This window comes from Phoxinus phoxinus, assembly GCF_949152265.1.
Source record: "Phoxinus phoxinus genome assembly, chromosome: 25".
Lineage (NCBI taxonomy): Eukaryota > Metazoa > Chordata > Actinopteri > Cypriniformes > Leuciscidae > Phoxinus > Phoxinus phoxinus.
The window spans coordinates 10,689,395-10,707,844 of record NC_136900.1 but is presented as its reverse complement, the minus strand read 5'-3'; the positions used below and the strand labels follow the sequence as shown (position 1 = coordinate 10,707,844).

The following is an 18,450-nucleotide window of genomic DNA, read 5'->3' as shown; positions in this document are numbered from 1 at the left end:
TCCAACAAAGTCTGTTACAATAATAATCTATATATTAAAAATATATATTTTGAGGACAGTTACACCGTCAATAATTGTCATTGTTGTTGCTGTTATTATGTTTCTGATTTCTCAGTTTTGTCATTATTTTAGATGATGTAAATAATTGAGAGAGTTAGTAAAAGAGTAAAGTAAAAGTTAAACGTTTTAAAAACAAAAGTGAAAAATGTATGCACTTTCATTATTTAAGTAGCCTATCTATTTTTTTTGCAACATTTTATTTTTGATTATATCCATGTTTGTCTATTTTGGTTTTATTTTGTAGTTGAACATTGCACATTTATTGTACATTTGCAAATAATTTATTTATGTTTTGTGAGAGTTTGTTTCCAGAAGTTTCAATGAGTTAGTAAAAGAGTAAAGTAAAAGTTACAACTTTTTATTTAAGTAGGCTATCTATTTTTTATTAAGTATTTATTTTGTATTAACACATAACCTCACAATATTTATAATGTAGCATTATAGCGTGACATTTGTTTCAGTAATCATCAAGCACAGGTGACTTCGCGTGGTAGGAGGGGCCCCCAAAATCAAATTCTGCTTAGGGCCCCCAAAAGGCTCGGGCCGGCTCTGGCCGGTTGAAACCGGTTAACCGATTAGTTTAAAATATGCTACGCTATTTTAAATAACAGCCATTTCGAGCCGCGCCTGCAATTTCACAACTCTGTCGCATCTCTCCGCCGCTCTGCCTCCCGCTCACACACACACACACACACACACACACACACACACACGCACACACACACACGGCGCCGGCACCGCCCTTCCACTCACGTATCTTTTTTTAAATCCCCAACAGCGTGAAACATGAGTCCCGCAAACGCGGCGCCGAGGAGCTTGTATGTAATCGGCGGACAAATGGCTCCTTAGTTTCAAAATGGTTTGGGTACAAGGTGATCGCGTTGAAAATAAAGGCGTTTGTCTAGCATTAGAAGCTAATTTGAAACATTGCCGCGGCTCATTTAAGAAAATGACAGCTCCGAACCGAAGAGACGCCGCTTTAGTTTGAGGTAACGTTAGTGCTAACAATAATAAAGAAAGAATATAGCTGCAAGCAGCAATCACCGGGGCCAAGCGCAAGCAAGACGACAAGACATGCCAAAGTGGCTGGGAGTGTGAGACCCACTGCAGCAAGGAGCAATTAAAGACATTTGAAGATGAATTTTGGCAAAATGGTTGAAAAATCACATACAATAACTAAAAATATGATTATCACTTTCGACCAATAGGTGGCGCAGTTACGAAACTGATGTGATGTGGTCAGAGTGAAGTGACAATGACACATACAAAGTTTGGTGTCAATATGTCAAGGCATTGCAGATATAAAGCCTGAATAGTCATTTTGGCATCATGCCTCAACTTTGCCACTGCGGTATACGAAAACGGTTTTGTCTATCGACACGAAATCCATAACTTTTACTCGGCACGGTCTGGAGATGACACGATCCGATTTTGGTGAAAATCGGACGTTCGGTCTAGGAGGAGTTCGAAAAAGTAGGTTTTAAAAGAAAATAAAGATGGCGGACAGGAACTTTGATTGACTATGGCAAAATTGGTATCTATGTTTTCAGCATAACCCAAGGAATCTATTGAGATCAGTGTCATTACTATAGGCAAATTTATTCAAAAGTTATTAGCATTTTTGGAAATTTCATTATAACTTTTGACCAAAAGGTGGCGCTGTCTCATAAATTTTTGAGTACTTTTAGGGCGTTGTACTGATGACCCATACTGAGTTTCGTAACGATACGTTCATGCGTTCATAAAATACAGCATTTTAGCACATAATTCAAAATGGCCGACAGCCAAAATGGCCGATATGGAAAAATTGGATATCAGTCAACTCAACATGACGCCCTGAATCTATCGAGACCACTTTTGTGATTTTTGGACAAACCGTTCAGAAGTTATAAGCAAAAATAGCCTTTTTTCATATCTCCAGACCAGTAGGTGGCGCTGCGCCGAAACGCAGCATGTAGCCTCAGGTCATGCTTGTGATGACATGTAGGAAGTTTGGTTTGAATACGATTAAGCGATGCGGAGATACAGCCTTATGTCTGTTTTCGCAAGCGCTACGTAAAATTTGTTTGCGCGTTTATCGAAAACGGTTTGACGAATCAACTTGAATTCCATAACTTTTTGTCCCCACAGCCTGAAGATGATCTGGTGCAATTTTGGTGCAAATCGGACAAACCGTCTAGGACGAGTTCGCAAAAGAAGGTTTTTTGGACAATTCAAAATGGCGGCCATATTTTTATGACGGAAAATGACGTCATAGGGTCCAGTCGAATCGTCGTGAGCTCAGGAATCAGAGGAAAAAAGAATTTTGTTGATAGGCCTTACGGTTTAAAAGTTATTAGCATAATATAAGTGAAACTTTGGACAGGTGGTGGCGCTAGAGGGAATGAGTTAGAGACACCAAAATTGGTGCAATTACTGTTGGGAATGTCCTCTATCAGAATGTCAAACCGGAACAACTTTCCCGCATACGCTTCTATGGGCTGCCATAGACGCCCAGTCGGAAGAAGCAGAATAATAATAAATATAGCTGCAAGCAGCAATCACCGGGGCCAAGCGCAAGCAAGACGACAAGACATGCCAAAGTGGCTGGGAGTGTGAGACCCACTGCAGCAAGGAGCAATTAAAGACATTTGAAGATGAATTTGGGCAAAATGGTTGAAAAATCACATACAATAACTAAAAATATGATTATCACTTTCGACCAATAGGTGGCGCAGTTACGAAACTGATGTGATGTGGTCAGAGTGAAGTGACAATGACACATACAAAGTTTGGTGTCAATATGTCAAGGCATTGCAGATATAAAGCCTGAATAGTCATTTTGGCATCATGCCTCAACTTTGCCACTGCGGTATACGAAAACGGTTTCGTCTATCGACACGAAATCCATAACTTTTACTCGGCACGGTCTGGAGATGACACGATCCGATTTTGGTGAAAATCGGACGTTCGGTCTAGGAGGAGTTCGAAAAAGTAGGTTTTAAAAGAAAATAAAGATGGCGGACAGGAAGTTTGGCTGACTATGGCAAAATTGGTATCTATGTTTTCAGCATAACCCAAGGAATCTATTGAGATCAGTGTCATTACTATAGGCAAATTTATTCAAAAGTTATTAGCATTTTTGGAAATTTCATTATAACTTTTGACCAAAAGGTGGCGCTGTCTCATAATCTTTTGAGTACCTTTAGGGCTTTGTACTGATGACCCATACTGAGTTTCGTAACGATACGTTCATGCGTTCATAAAATACAGCATTTTAGCACATAATTCAAAATGGCCGACAGCCAAAATGGCCGATATGGAAAAATTGGATATCAGTCAACTCAACATGACGCCCTGAATCTATCGAGACCACTTTTGTGATTTTTGGACAAACCGTTCAGAAGTTATAAGCAAAAATAGCCTTTTTTCATATCTCCAGACCAGTAGGTGGCGCTGCGCCGAAACGCAGCATGTAGCCTCAGGTCATGCTTGTGATGACATGTAGGAAGTTTGGTTTGAATACGATTAAGCGATGCGGAGATACAGCCTTATGTCTGTTTTCGCAAGCGCTACGTAAAATTTGTTTGCGCGTTTATCGAAAACGGTTTGACGAATCAACTTGAATTCCATAACTTTTTGTCCCCACAGCCTGAAGATGATCTGGTGCAATTTTGGTGCAAATCGGACAAACCGTCTAGGACGAGTTCGCAAAAGAAGGTTTTTTGGACAATTCAAAATGGCGGCCATATTTTTATGACGGAAAATGACGTCATAGGGTCCAGTCGAATCGTCGTGAGCTCAGGAATCAGAGGAAAAAAGAATTTTGTTGATAGGCCTTACGGTTTAAAAGTTATTAGCATAATATAAGTGAAACTTTGGACAGGTGGTGGCGCTAGAGGGAATGAGTTAGAGACACCAAAATTGGTGCAATTACTGTTGGGAATGTCCTCTATCAGAATGTCAAACCGGAACAACTTTCCCGCATACGCTTCTATGGGCTGCCATAGACGCCCAGTCGGAAGAAGCAGAATAATAATAATAATAATAAGAACCGGAACGAAAACAATAGGTGCCTCCGCACTTTCAGTGCTTGGCCCCTAATAATAATAATAATAAGAACCGGAACGAAAACAATAGGTGCCTCCGCACTTTCAGTGCTTGGCCCCTAATGATGATCATCATCACCTTATCTGTTACCACTGAAATGTATTTGTAATGTATTTTCATATTTAAGCACTGTATCACACAAGTTGCAACTTACGTTACATCTGTGTCATTCTGTTTGGTGAAATGGTCCCACACACTACTATTTTCTGCACGCTTCCTCCTGTCGTCTGCCCTGGCTCTAACCTCGAGTGTGTAAGGGTGTGTGCACACTACAAGCGACAAAGCGACACGTTACCATTCATTTCAATGGGGAGCGGGCGTTTTCCGGCGACACGCGCGATCGCGGCCGTTGGCGACCTGATGGGGCGTGTCTGGCGACGCGACAAAGTTGAGATGTGTTTAACTTTATGCAAATGAAGAGCGACTTTCGGGAGCAACAACCAATAGGAGTGAAGTCAGTGGAGCGCGTGGAGCGCGTGATCATCCGTCACTCTCTGACAGAAGCAAGTTGAACGAGAAGCTAATTTTAGCAGTCAGAAACTGTGCTATAAGTTGTGATATATCTCCGTGTACATACAGTGGTATTCACAGTACTGACTCAGAGCTGGATTGGTTTCGTGGACCCATATTAGACCGGTATTTGCCCGTTTGTTGCAATTAAATAGCCGCGATGGCAAAAAGCACTCACAGTTTCTCGTTCATCTTTAATATTATGCATGTTATGAACTGATTCCATTTATATTTCGAATTTTCCTTCCAAAATATTTGTTTGTAGTGGCAAGAAAACGGATTTGTTGTCAACATGGAGAAACATCCGTGAATGTCACTCACAAACATTACTAGGCAACCAGTAGCGGGAACGCCCACTAGCGACCTCACCGCCAGCCACTGGCGACCTGCAGCGGCAAAGTCGCTTGTAGTGTGCACGCACCTTTAGCCTGTAGCCTTTACTTATCGCAAACCTTGTGAGCGCGCGAACCCAAACGATGTGACCTCGCGCCGAATGTTTTTATTGGTTTATTAAGTACAAACGGGCGAGTTATGAAAAATTGAGTGAGAGGGATTTGTTCACTTCACACAAAAAGATCTTGGAATGTGATGCTAACTGTAGTAGCGTTTAGTCCACTGTCTATAATAGACTAATTTAGAGATCACTTTTTTTTTTTTTTTACCGACTACCAACAACTTTGATTGGTTAACGTTGATACGGTCAACCACCGTCAAACGGTCATCGGTTAACATCCCTACTGTGAACGACGTCTACTTTGACCCTCAAACACTGCAGTTGTAGCTGCGGCCTGGAAGAGTTTGTTCATTCATTAAATCTATGAATAATATAAAAAATATTAGTCGGCTGCCTAAAACTCAGTTTTTCTCAGTTTACGTGCAAACAAAGTTTTCCAAAATCTCCACTCTGGCCGGAGATTTTAGAAAGAATCGTTTTCAGAGGAGAATTCTCCGTTTGCGTGTAAACGAAGGGCACAAGCGAAGGGAAATGTCTCCGTTTTTCAAAATGACCATGTACGTGTAAACGGGGCCTAAAGGATGAGGACTCGTGCTCGCATTAATACGATAAAACCGACGTCATCGTTACTGTTCGCATCACTGTGTATCAAGCGCCGAAGAAGATCCGGAGCTGAAGTTCAGATATGCTAATGGCCGTTTCATTTCCGACCAATCACAACAGACTGGGCCATCTGACCAATCAAATAGATTTAATACATTATACGTAAAGTATATAAAAAATTAAAATTAAATAAATACATCATTTTGCCAATATGTGTCGAATATTTTATTTTATTCAACACTTTAAGGCCCCCAGTGTCCTTCCTGTAAGACACTTACGTTCAGGTCGCAAACCTGAAGAAGACTCTTCTCTTGAGGGTCGGTTACATTTATTTCCATGACTTTCACTTGTTCCGACAGTAGAACGGTGCCATGAACTTATTACAAGGACAATCCCCTCGGAGTAACCTGGGGTTAAGAGCCTTGCTCAACGGCACAATGGCAATGGCTCATGGTTTGCTTCTTGTGGAGAACAATCTAGCAACCATCGAGTTATCAGCACTGAGCCTTAAACAAGGTCACAGTGGGTCTGGTTGACCCCTGCTAAAAAAAACACAACAAAAACTAAGTAATTAATAACATAAATCATTAAAGAACATTTGTCCTCTATTGTCATTCCTGTTATCGAATGTTAAAACCTTGTTAAGTAAAAGAAATTACCTACCAATACCATACAGTAAATATACATACAGTAAAAAGTCAATCTAATAACTAGCTGAGTAAAAATACAAAAATTGGTGGGCAAGTTTACATTCATCTAAACTAAATACAATAGCTTTCTCCAGGTTTTTTAGAACTCATATTTTTGCACAGTCCATTTAAAAGCAGAGTTTTTTTCCATTATACTAGTGCCTGCAGTGTAAACTGCTACTCTCGCTATCAAACGCTCTTACATATTAAATTCGCCGCTCCCTTCATTTAGCGTCGGGTAATTGAGAAAATGTATTCAACAGCACGAAACCAGGGTTCCCGAGCCCCACTCCAGAAGCGGAGACGTGAGCGTCGAGCCACAGTGTCAAACTACATTACACCACTTGATACGCATAACCGTCGCTGTAGAGCGGATAAATATCACCGATCAGCCCACAGATGTGCAAATGTGGCAGAGGGATTAAAAGCGCCATTGTTTTGGAAGGAAACCAAATCTCAGCTGTCTACACAATACAGTCACATGACAAATATACAGACTCAATTCGCAGTTTTCATAAATTCAATCTGATATCATGTCACGCCTTCTGTTTCTGTAGCCCCGCCCACAGTGAAACCTCATTGGTCCAAAATCCAAATGATTTACACTGATTAAAAACACATCGAGGCGCCAGGCAATACATTTACTTTGTTCATGCATTATTATATTTTTTTTTTGTAAAAAAAAAAAATTATACATATTATTTTATATAACTACATTAACTGATTTTTGTTGTCTCCCAATTGTTTACAGTAGGAAAAGAAAATATTGTATTGTATAGTAACCATTTTGCAAATAAACCAGTATATAAAATATTCTAAAATAACATACACTACTGCTCAACTGTTTGAGGTCAATACGTTTTTTTTTTTTTATTAATACTTTTATTCAGGAAGGAACCATTAAATGGGTAAAAAGTGACAGTTAAGAAATTTATAACATTGAACTTTTTTACTCATCAAAAAATCCTGAAAAAAAAAGTTTCACAAGAATATTAAGCAGCATATTAAACTGTTTTCAACATTGATAATAATAATAAGAATTGTTTCTTGAGCAGCAAATCCACATTTTTGAATGATTTCTGAACGATCATGTGACACCGAAGACTGGAGTAATGATGCTGAAAATACTGCTTTGATCGCAGGAATAAATGACATTTTAAATTACAATATTTAATTTTTTACTGCATTTGAAGCACACAAATGCAACCTGGGTGAGCATTAAGTGAAATCTTACCGACCCCAGACTAAAAGGTGGTGTATGTGTTATATTTGATCAAATATTATATAAAATTATGTACTGCAATATTTTAGATTATACATTTTATAACATCAAATGCTTCAAGAAGCCTTCAGAAATATTGGTATTAGGCCAATATTATGCATGCAATGTGTCAAAAAAAATTTTTCCTGTTGTATATCGATTTGTACTGTATAATTAGCATGAGCTGTTTTCTATTTTCTATGTAGCCAAACTTAAAAAACAACAACAACCTAAATATAGGTATCAGATGCTTGTGATGTTATGTATCAGACAATGAAAAAAAAAACGTGATTTTGTTATGCAGATATTTTGACATGTTCACAGGGACACAGAATGACTGATTCACCGCAGCCGCTGGCTTTATGAACACCAGCACAAACACAGACACGCACAGCAGAGGAGGTTTGTGTTCAGAGTGTATCTGCGCATTCAAAAGCAGCAGTCTGGTCCTTCAGAACATACACACGTGTGCGTCTGTGTCCACACACATTTCATTGTCTACAATACAACGGGATCTCTTGAAGCCGTGTGAAAACATGATCACATGAATACAGAGGCACTTATCAGTCAACAGAGAGAAAACATGTTGCCGTGCTCCCCGCTCGAACGGAGACGGACGTTTTTTAACCCCGAGGTTTTTCCTCCTCTCCTGAATGATGACAGACCTCAAGAAGTGAGCCGAACGCTGACAATGTTTTGTGTTCAGCATTTGCATAACAATTCCTGACCTTTCGCTGACATTTAATCGTGACCACAAATTTCTAATCAGCCCTTAATAATGAGAGCGGCGATGAGGCACTCTGACAGACCTGGCGCACCGCAGCAATCTGTGTGGATTTCAGGGATATGAGCACAAAGGTTATCCTGCGAAAATACCAGTGGAAAGTTTCCCCGCAGAGACGCCGTTATGATCCACGCGCTTGCCGCTAAAATTAAAAAGCTGCCAGCGACTCATTAAAGAGTGAGGATATCACACTTAAATAGCGGTTGTGCTGACTCTTCTCTCCCTAAAGGAAGTGTATGTGTGCCAACAAAGAAAAACACTGTCCTTTTCTTGGGGCAAAACTCTTTTCCTGTAAATATTTAAGCCCAGGACCATCAGAGCATGGCCTATTCTGGGCCTAGTTAGGCAAATACAATTAAAGGTGCAGTAAGCAATTTCTGAGAAACACTGTTGATATTTGAAATCAAAAGTGACTTTTGTAATCAAAAGTGGTGAAAAAAAGTCAGAAATACACATTTAGGTCTTTATTTTACTACACTTTGTCTGTTTGCGTGTGTAGATTTCTCATAAATTCAACAAAAGTTGACGTTATAAATCATCCCGCTGCTCCGCGATCGCTGTCTGCACCCTGTCAACACACACACCGTTAGAAAGCGCTCTCTCTCCTGTACAATGCTGTCGGATCCAAATATGGTCATTTCCTTTTTATCAGCAACCAATCTTGAAAGTAAAAGGGCTGAATGCGCAATCTCATTGGCTGATGATATATCTTTAAAGCCCGTTTTCTCAAAATGACTTTTCTCTCATTCTCCAAGTCCGAAATCTCCACTTCAGTAGCATCTATATACACCACACTTTCCAGTCTTGTACCTAGTTATATTATGAAGACATTTACTGAGGTATTTGTAATATTATTCCTAGCCTGATTTATATAACATTTTATTACAAAAAACATGGCGAAAAACAATTTTTAAGGCTATTGACAGTATATTCTGATTTACAGGATAACAAAAGTAGATATCCATAAATCCCTCTGTAATTTTTTCCCCATCTAAAATGTGAACACAATGGAATTTTTTTTTAACCTGGCTTTATCCAATACCCAGATTTCGTTTTTTTTATATATATATGCAAATTAGCGCATATTTTAGATATTGCCTAATTTGCATATTTAAACATTAAATTACAGAAAACTTGTAATACATTTTTTTCCCTCATCTTAATGTAGGTAATCAACTGGGAAAGTTTCATGGTGATATCTGCTAGTTAAAATTTTTACCCTATTCACCTGTAGTGTCTCGCCTTAAAACAAGAGCCAGAGCAAATACTTTACATTGTATTGAAATTGTTATATAGAAACAATACAGAAACAATCTATCTGTATAATGAGATACTAGCAACACTTCAACGGATATTCTGTATCATAGCGAGCAAAGCGTCTCAACACTGCGCGGCCGAAGTGCTCTCAATCGCCCACAGCTAGACGTTTTCAGCAGGCTAGAAACACTTTCGCGGACACACAGTCTTAAAGTGACAGCAGACTAATAGTTCTGGTGCTGTCTGTGTTTTTAATGTTAATCACTTACTGTTCTTGACTGAATAACTGAAAAGGCAAGTCGTTTCAGATGTGGTATCAAAATTGGAATAGAGAAGAATTTTAAAACTGGTGCATAATTAAGGACTTGCTAGCTAAGCAAATACAATTAACTCTAAATTAACAAGCCAGAAAAATGAACAGGCCCTGAGTAATTTCTGGAGTGTTATCGACACCCTAGAAGTAAATCTGGCTTGTTTTCGGCATGGGGGGAGCTAAATACAAACCAAATATCCTGCAGACAAACTAGCAGAGACAATACACCAGGAACTCTAGGACACACGTGGCTTCCAAATCCCGTCCGTACACACTTCTTTATCTGCGCTGCAGTCGACCACTTACGCATGCAGGTCTCGCGACGTGTAACGAAAGGCCAGTTTGATTTGGTGTTTACAGATGGCACTTTTATCCTCTCCGGACCCGGATGGACCGTCGTGTCGTGGCGGTTCTGAATAACATCTTACTAATAAACCCGTCTGCTTCTCCCCCCCCACACACACACACATGTGGTCTTTACCAGTGTGATGAGGAGAAAACATGAAAAAGAATATTTTCTCTAGTGACACTTGAAGGAAGAGAAGCGTTTGAAGAATTGGACCGGAGCGTTGGAACAGGTTTGATGAAAGAGACTTGGACGTGTTTAGAGCACACCTACACTCAGTCATGTGCATATTTTAGTCCCAATGTTGTCCTCGCTTGAACTACACGTTTTCTGACGTTTTGCGCGCTGCAAACTACATCAAGAGCATGTAATATGTACTAGGTCATGCATGACTACACATTATAGTGGTCGACTAGTCATGCAGAAAATAGATGACTAGCGAGTCAATGTTTTCCTTATGTAAATGAGACAACGTGCCGCATCAGCAGCCTTACGGCCCTGAAAGCCAAGTCTAAAAACTTTAATATCACCTTTTTTTTTTAATATTTGTGTAATTCCAACTGAACAAGTTACCATAAATCTACATAAAGTGCGTGAAAATACAAAAAGGACTTCTAAAGCTACCTAAATTGTGTAAAGGATGTTAAATTTGACTGAAAAAGATTTACCACTATGGTACAAAATCAATAAATTTTGCTCTCACTTGAAACTATCAGCTTTCTGAATTTCTGAAGCCCATTTTTATCAGTTAATTCGTTTTTTTTCCGTTTTTTTTTTTTTACCTCCTTTGTGAAATAAATATTCCTTCATTAAGGTCGGAGAAGCACATGATTGCACCTCGAGAAGCAAAACAGCCTTACAATGTTTGAGGCTCATTTTTATTCATGGGCCGTGAAATTTGTCACATAAGAGTTTTAGCTTCACCTTCACCCCTGAACCTTAAAAATAACTTTAAATAACCAATTTAATTATCAGCACCGCTGGTTAGTTCAGTTCGCTGATCTCCGAGAAGGCGGATTAGTGGAAAATGCGCATATAATATCAGCAAGACAGTTCGAGCATATCTGCAGGGAGAATATTCATATATATATAGGCTATATAAATATAGCCTGTTTTACAGCAGATACACGCAGACTGTGAAAGTGACTCAAGGGGCAGGGAATCTCATTAAATGTGCGTTGGAAGACAAAGCTTAACTCACAGGAAGTATGAATAGTGTGAGACAGGAAGTGTGGTGATTCATAACACTGGTCTCACACCTGGTGTGCATCTGAGTCAGCGAAAACACTCTCAAAGGCCCCCCTGTTTTACACATAATGATGAAAATAAAATAGTAAATTGATATTCAAAATTAAATATTAAATGCACTTTACTGAGTGATACAGCACCTAAATACAGTTTCAGCACAAATGTAAGCAAGTAGATATACTGTAATATCATGAAATATTATTACAATTTAAAACAGCTGTTCTCTATGTGAATCTATATTCCTGTGATCGAATTTTCAGCATCATTACTCCATTCTTCAGTGTCACATGATCCTTCAGAAATCATTCTAATATGATTATTTGATGCTCAAGAAACATTTCGCATTATTATTAATGTTGAAACCAGTTATTTACATTTTTATTTTAGGATTCTTTGATGAATAGAAGTTCAAAAAACAGCATTTATCTGAAATAGAAAGCTTTTGTAACATTAAACACTACCGTTCAAAAGTTTGGGGTCAGTAAGAATTTTTATTTAATTTTTTGGGGGGAAATAAATAAAATAAATCAATACTTTTTTTTATCAAGGATGAATTAAATTGATCAAAAGTTACTGTAAAGACATTTATAATGTTATAAAATATTATATTTAAAATAAATGCTGTTCTTTTGAACTTTCTATTCATCAAAGAATCCTGAAAAAAAGAAAAAAGATTACACAACTGTTTTCAAAATTGATTCTAATAATGAATGTTTTTTGAGCATCAAATCAGCATATTATGATTTCTGAAGGATCATGTGACACTAACGACAGGAGTAATGATGCTGAAAATTCAGCTTTGATCACAGAAATAAATTATATTTTCAAACATATTAAAATAGAAAACAGCTATTTAAAATTGTCATCATATTTAACAATATTACTTCTTTTTTTTTTATGAAATAAATGCAGCCTTGGTGAGAAGAGACTTCTTTAAAAAACATTAAAAATCGTACCGATCCAAAGCTTTGGAACGGCAGTGTATAAAACATAAATTGTTATCATTAAAGCAAGAGGATCTTTTTAATTGGTGCATCCCTTAATGCTCTCAGTGCTGAACATCTTTTTGTGGGGCTAAAAATGCGGACGGCTATGCAGGGCTCCAGTGACGAGGACAGATGTGAGAGAATGTGAGTGTGGAGTGACTCCGCTGTCGTGTTTGCAGGCAGCTGTGTGCTGTACAGCTGGATTTGGAGAGATACCTGTCCTCTCCGAGCACGCGGCTCCAGCGGCCGGGCCGATGCGATCTGAACCCCTGTCTGATCCTTAGTCCCCGCGACTGCTGCGTGAAGAGCTTCAGGACACCTGTCTGCTCTCATCTGCACTCCATCTCTGACTGCGTTTGGGGAGGAAACACTGCAGTTATGGGCTTCAGCTTTCACATCCTCTCTACAAGAGAAAAATCATCACAAATCTGTACACTGAAATTTGGTGTACAAAAAAGGAACAAACTGAAGAACTGTGTTTTACAGTGTTTTTAGTGTTGCAGTAAAAATGTGGTATAGTACAGTAAGTGCCACAGTTGGAGTTACTGCAATTATTTAAACTGCTAATATAATTTGTAATGTAACAACAAATCACTCATTTTATATAATTATCACTTTTAGTTTAATACTTAAGCAGAAACATGATACGTATAATACTGTATAGTTAGCACACATTAACGTCTGTAAATCAGTGCATAAGCTAAGTGAAATATTTGTATGACATCTTTAAAAATAATGGATTCAGACATTCAGAATGATGATACATATCACAAAAACACTTGCTAAAATGTTCCTTTAGATGTAATAACGACATTCATTAGTAGGCCATACCGCCATAGCAATATAGGCCTATAACTAAAATATAAACAAAGTAACTCGTTTGTCTACAACTGATGAACATACAAATATATATGCTATAGATAGGCCTAGTAGGCTATATATATATATATATATATATATATATATATATATATATATATATATATATATATATATATATGTATATATATATTAAGATACAGATTAATTCTATATCATATTTCACAAAATAATCTGCTGAAGGTTTCTGATATGTGTCGGGAATGTTTTAGCGACTCATTGCAGTTGAGCGAATTATATGCTAATCTTTCGGATGAAAATAGTTAGTTCATGGCCGTTCAACTGCAGCCAGAAACTTGCTCTTGCTCGCACTGACGTAACATAGGCTACTGTACAACAGACTGAACGTGATTCAATGCCCCGAAATAGTCACAGCGAAGTTATCTTTCGTTCAAGTAAAAAGAAGTTGTAAATACCTTTACATACTGTTAACGAACACCCAGACGCCGTCCACACTTCTGAGAGAGACGTTTATGTACGTTAAACATGTGAGGCGCGCGCTTTCCTCTCAAAAATGACAGAGAAAACAGTTGGCTAGGCTAGCGATGTGGAAATGTTTGCTCAAGCTCTGGAATTCACCGGGATGTTGCCAGATGAGGTAATTAAAATATCACTGTTATGATAGTTTGATTATAAAGTGTGAGACTAGAAAATCTGGCTATGTAAGATTATAGTTTGAATAAATTATTTTCTATGCACGACAGTGCAGAATAGCTCTTTCGGCGTTAATTTAATGTGTCATTGAACGGAAGAGAGGCGCACCTAAACATCACATCCTTTTGATTTTCCCGGCAAAAACGTCCCGACTCCTTCACATAAAAAATCAGCCGCTGTCACACAGATAACTTAGAAATTCGGTGAAGATCTTGTTTTGTTAAGCTATTCACACATTGGCAAGAAAAAAATAGATTTATACATGACAATTCTCACACATAGCTGTTGTTTCTCGAAGTCTTTGGTTAATTAACATTTTTCTGAATTTCCTTGGTTTCTGAATGACTGGAGGTCTGTGTAAATCATCATCCACTCTAATTAAGCCTTAAATTGAATTCAGCAGATAACAAGCGCTTCTGCTGAGGGCTATATTCTAGACTGACCAACTCTACTGAATGAGGAAATTGCGTTTATTTCATTTAATCTGGACAATGCACCTCTGAATTAGGTCAAGGGAATGTTGAGAGGAATTTCTCCAGCAATCTTCACCGTCACATTTCTCATTTCCGCACCACCTTGAACTTGACCTTGGGACACATGCATCCTTAATTGTTCACACAAACATCAGCAGTTTATTCCTAACATAATTGCTGGTCAAATGTTAACATTACCTAGCAAACGCACATACATCACCAGCTTGACGTGGTATAGGCCTCTTTTGGACCATGGTTTTTAGCTGGTACTAGCTGATTAAAGACTTTCAAGTAATACTATTCTCATAGTTTTTGTTTTATTTAACTATATCCTTGAAGTGAACTGAAGACATTTAAAATATAATAAATCTTTCAAATATAATGTCAGTCAGCAAGCACCATGGTTGAGCTGCTATCTGCGTTATATATGCTATCTTCCGATCCTCATCTGTGATCATTCTATGGCACAAATGCTAATGCTCATCTACACATTTTCTCAAGATATATCTCATGTTTTTCTTTTATTTGGGTCATTTCCTTTCACAGCTCCTCCTATAAGAACTCCTTTCTCACTTTGCCAAGAAAAAAGTTTAGACGAGCGGCTTTTATGTTTCTTTCTTTTCATAAACCCTCTGAGAGAAACTAGCTAGAAAGATGTGCAGTGAATCGTCTTCACTAACAACAAAGGGATAAAAAAGCCACCAGAAAATCCATTTTAAAGTCTTAAAAAGACTGACAAATGTGTTCCCTGGATGGCTATATTATGTCTGCCGTTCGCTGGCCACTTTTTGCCTCAGTGGAAATCATTGCCATTTGCCTATTAAAAGACAGGTTCATTTTGTCAAGTCTGCTAAATGGTCACATTTAATTCTTTCATTTTCTGTCATTATCAGTCTATTCCCTGATGGAAAATACAACTGAAAAGAGCTTCTCGGGTATCTTGTTACACTCAATTTCTATCAGGTTGATTATTGTCATTAGCTGGTCCAAGCTGGTTAGTTGGCTGATTAGCTGGACTGCTACTAATTTATTTATATATAGGCCAATATTATTATTTTTTTACCTTTTTGACCTTGGTGGGAACATCATCACAAGGCCGGTTTTTTTGTGGTATCAAAAAAGGTTAATTATATTAGCATTAGGGTTGCACAATGGGGAATAAAACTGCATTTTAAATAATGTATTAAAATAATAAATATATACAATAATAATAATAATATATAATAAAATAATAATAATTAATATTATTATGAGACATTTTTATTATTATTAAATTAACAAAAATACATATTACTATATTGTAAAAACTTTTACTAGCCTACATAAAACTCGGTCGCTGTTGTCTGTTGCTCTCGCTGTCAGATCACCGGAAGTTTTCACCGGAAGTACTGGCCCGCACACTCAAGTTCGAACCAAGGGTGTAATCCATCAACCGGAAACTGAAGCTTCCCCGGGAGCTCGCCATTGGCTATCAAGCCGTCACCTGCTGTTAACATTCCATTGACTCCCATTAATTTTGGCGTCACTTTGACAGCGAATAACTTTACATCTGAGGCATTTAAAGACTCAATTTGTCCATTATTTGTTTCTAAAGAAACACGACAATGTATAAAAGGCTCCATTACCTTGTATTGTTGTGGCCCCTTAGAAGCAGTTTTTGTAAAAATAGGCTAACGATTGCGTCATAACCACTCGACTCTGTCGCCCAGTCGAGAAATGACCGTATAGACAGGAAGAGAAGCTTGCAAGCAATCGGGGGGACGTGGAGGCATAAAGTCAAGGGAGAAGCCCATAGAGAGTCATAAATTTGCTCCTGCTGCTAGCTCATGGACAGCTAATACTCACACTCTCCGTCTCTGCGAGATTCGGAAGGGAATTATTCAGATTTCTCTCTGCACAGCTACTAGAAGACCTACAGCTGTCAGATAGGTTGCTCACGTCACATCTACGTCGTCAAGCTCAGTTTGAGCCTTGGGGTCGCAGTGTCCATCTTACATACTGTTTATGGTTCGAATGTCAACGGTCGCCATATCTTCGGATCCGCTACTTCTTCTATCCTTCCAAGTGAATGTCCTGTAAATGACACGACTCAGTGCTGCCCTCTGATGTTTTGTAGTATAATATAGAAAAGCAATTGTAATGCGCACGTGTCGAAATCCACACTCATCTGCGGTTGAGCACACTTTGAAAGCTGTGCAGACATTTTCAAGTTTACCCGGGCACTCATTCACCACCATCCCATATCAAAATACCACTGTATCAATGTGATACTATAACCATTCCACAACAGTAGACATCTACTGTATTTCACACATTCAAATTGATCGCACACAGTGAAATGCAAGACTAGTGCTGCATTAGCGCATTTTAATTAAGTAAGAAAATTGTGCAAGGAGCTAAAATCCATTTTTTGAGCATAGCCTGAACCATCTAGCATGGCCGCGCATGTATTTCCTGTAGAATGGAGTGTGTGTTCCTGCAGCGCTGAGCCTGAATCTCCCACCGGTTCCAGAGCTCATTACCCTACAGCGTCTCTGAGAGTATCTCTCCAGCGCTGAGATCAATGTGAAGAGCTTGTGAGCGCAGACTGTTATCGAGACGGATGAATGAAAATGTATCGTAAGGGGCGAGCGAAAAGGGCGCCATTCGTTCCAAGCAACCCCCGATGTTCTCAATCAGAAAACAAATATACTGTTACAGACATGCCAAAGTTCTTTAATCGGAGTCGGCGCATGTGGGTCGACGCCCCAAAAGAGTTTTCAGAGGCTGTTTGAAAGTGTCTGATAATCAAACATGTCACTCACTACCTCCACAAGCTCAGATCACAGGGGACGCCTTCCCATCATGCCTAGAGAGAATTTAATTATAGTATCGAATGGAGGCTGGAGATGCTGGTTGGCACAAGGGGATTGAAGGACTATCGGTTTGCCAAGTCCGTCCAAATGGGCTGTAATGAGACATTCTGAGAGGCGATGTACTCGGACCATAGACCAGAACCGCCGCGTGTGTAATCTCATCCCGACCAGGCCGGCGTGCTGGGTGTGATTTGGGCTTTATCTGCCGTGAAGCACTCTTCCCCCAGTGGTCTCACGCATGTGTTTCGATCATCCTACAGTAATTAATCAGCTCGTATTATTGCTCATTAGACTACACTGAGTCCCGCGCGAGACATACTGTGTATCAGGAAGGTGCGTTTCTTGGATTGTTTTCCACTGGGATAATCCTGTCATATGCATAATCCTGACCATAACAAGTGTGTGTTGGGTGTGTGTCTACACAATTTGACCCCCAACAAATACTGTGTAGTGGCCGGAAGTGATGTCTGCCGAAAATTGACATCTTCATTCCTAATTCAAATATTATAACAATTTAGTTTCGAGTCAAATGTTTTCTATGTGATGACACAATGAAATGTGCCAAATTGTGTGGAAATTATTTTTGGCCAGGCTGCCATATACAAAGAAATTATGAACGCATGCAAAAACAAAAGAGAACTACAACGAATATTAACGGATTATGTTGTAGTCATTTTATGCTGTTTCTTTTCCTTTTTGAAAATATTGTCCGATAAATACTTTAACCAAGATTACTGTTTTGTTCTTCCCTCATATTTAAAATATGTAACATTTTTGATGGTTTAATCAAACTTTATTAAAGGGTTATTAAAAACAAATATCTCCTCCAGACATCACTTAGGCCACTGTTAAATGATACTATAAAATAATATTTTGTAGTAGAAATAATAAAATAATAACAAATCATGATTATGTATCAATATGAATAAAAATGTAAATAAAAATGAAATATGGAAAATAATAGGCTAATAATAGAATAATTGGCATTA

General features: G+C 38.5%; 1 protein-coding gene across 13 annotated transcripts in view; it reads right to left on the bottom strand.

The window, feature by feature from the left end:
- lingo1a (leucine rich repeat and Ig domain containing 1a) overlaps nucleotides 1-18,450 on the bottom strand; it is a 163,732-nt gene that overhangs the window by 105,508 nt on the left and 39,774 nt on the right. For 8 of the 13 annotated variants that reach the window (XM_079603172.1, XM_079603175.1, XM_079603174.1 and 5 more), the window contains exons 1-2: nucleotides 13,896-14,331; nucleotides 12,817-13,003 (exon numbers count right to left, since the gene is read on the bottom strand). The gene's annotated coding sequence lies outside the window, so the exon portion shown is untranslated. Of the gene's footprint in view, nucleotides 1-11,567; nucleotides 11,669-12,816; nucleotides 13,004-13,895; nucleotides 14,371-18,450 lie in introns of those variants that run through there. The other 5 variants (XR_013796444.1, XR_013796445.1, XM_079603173.1 and 2 more) reach the window with 4 other exon arrangements.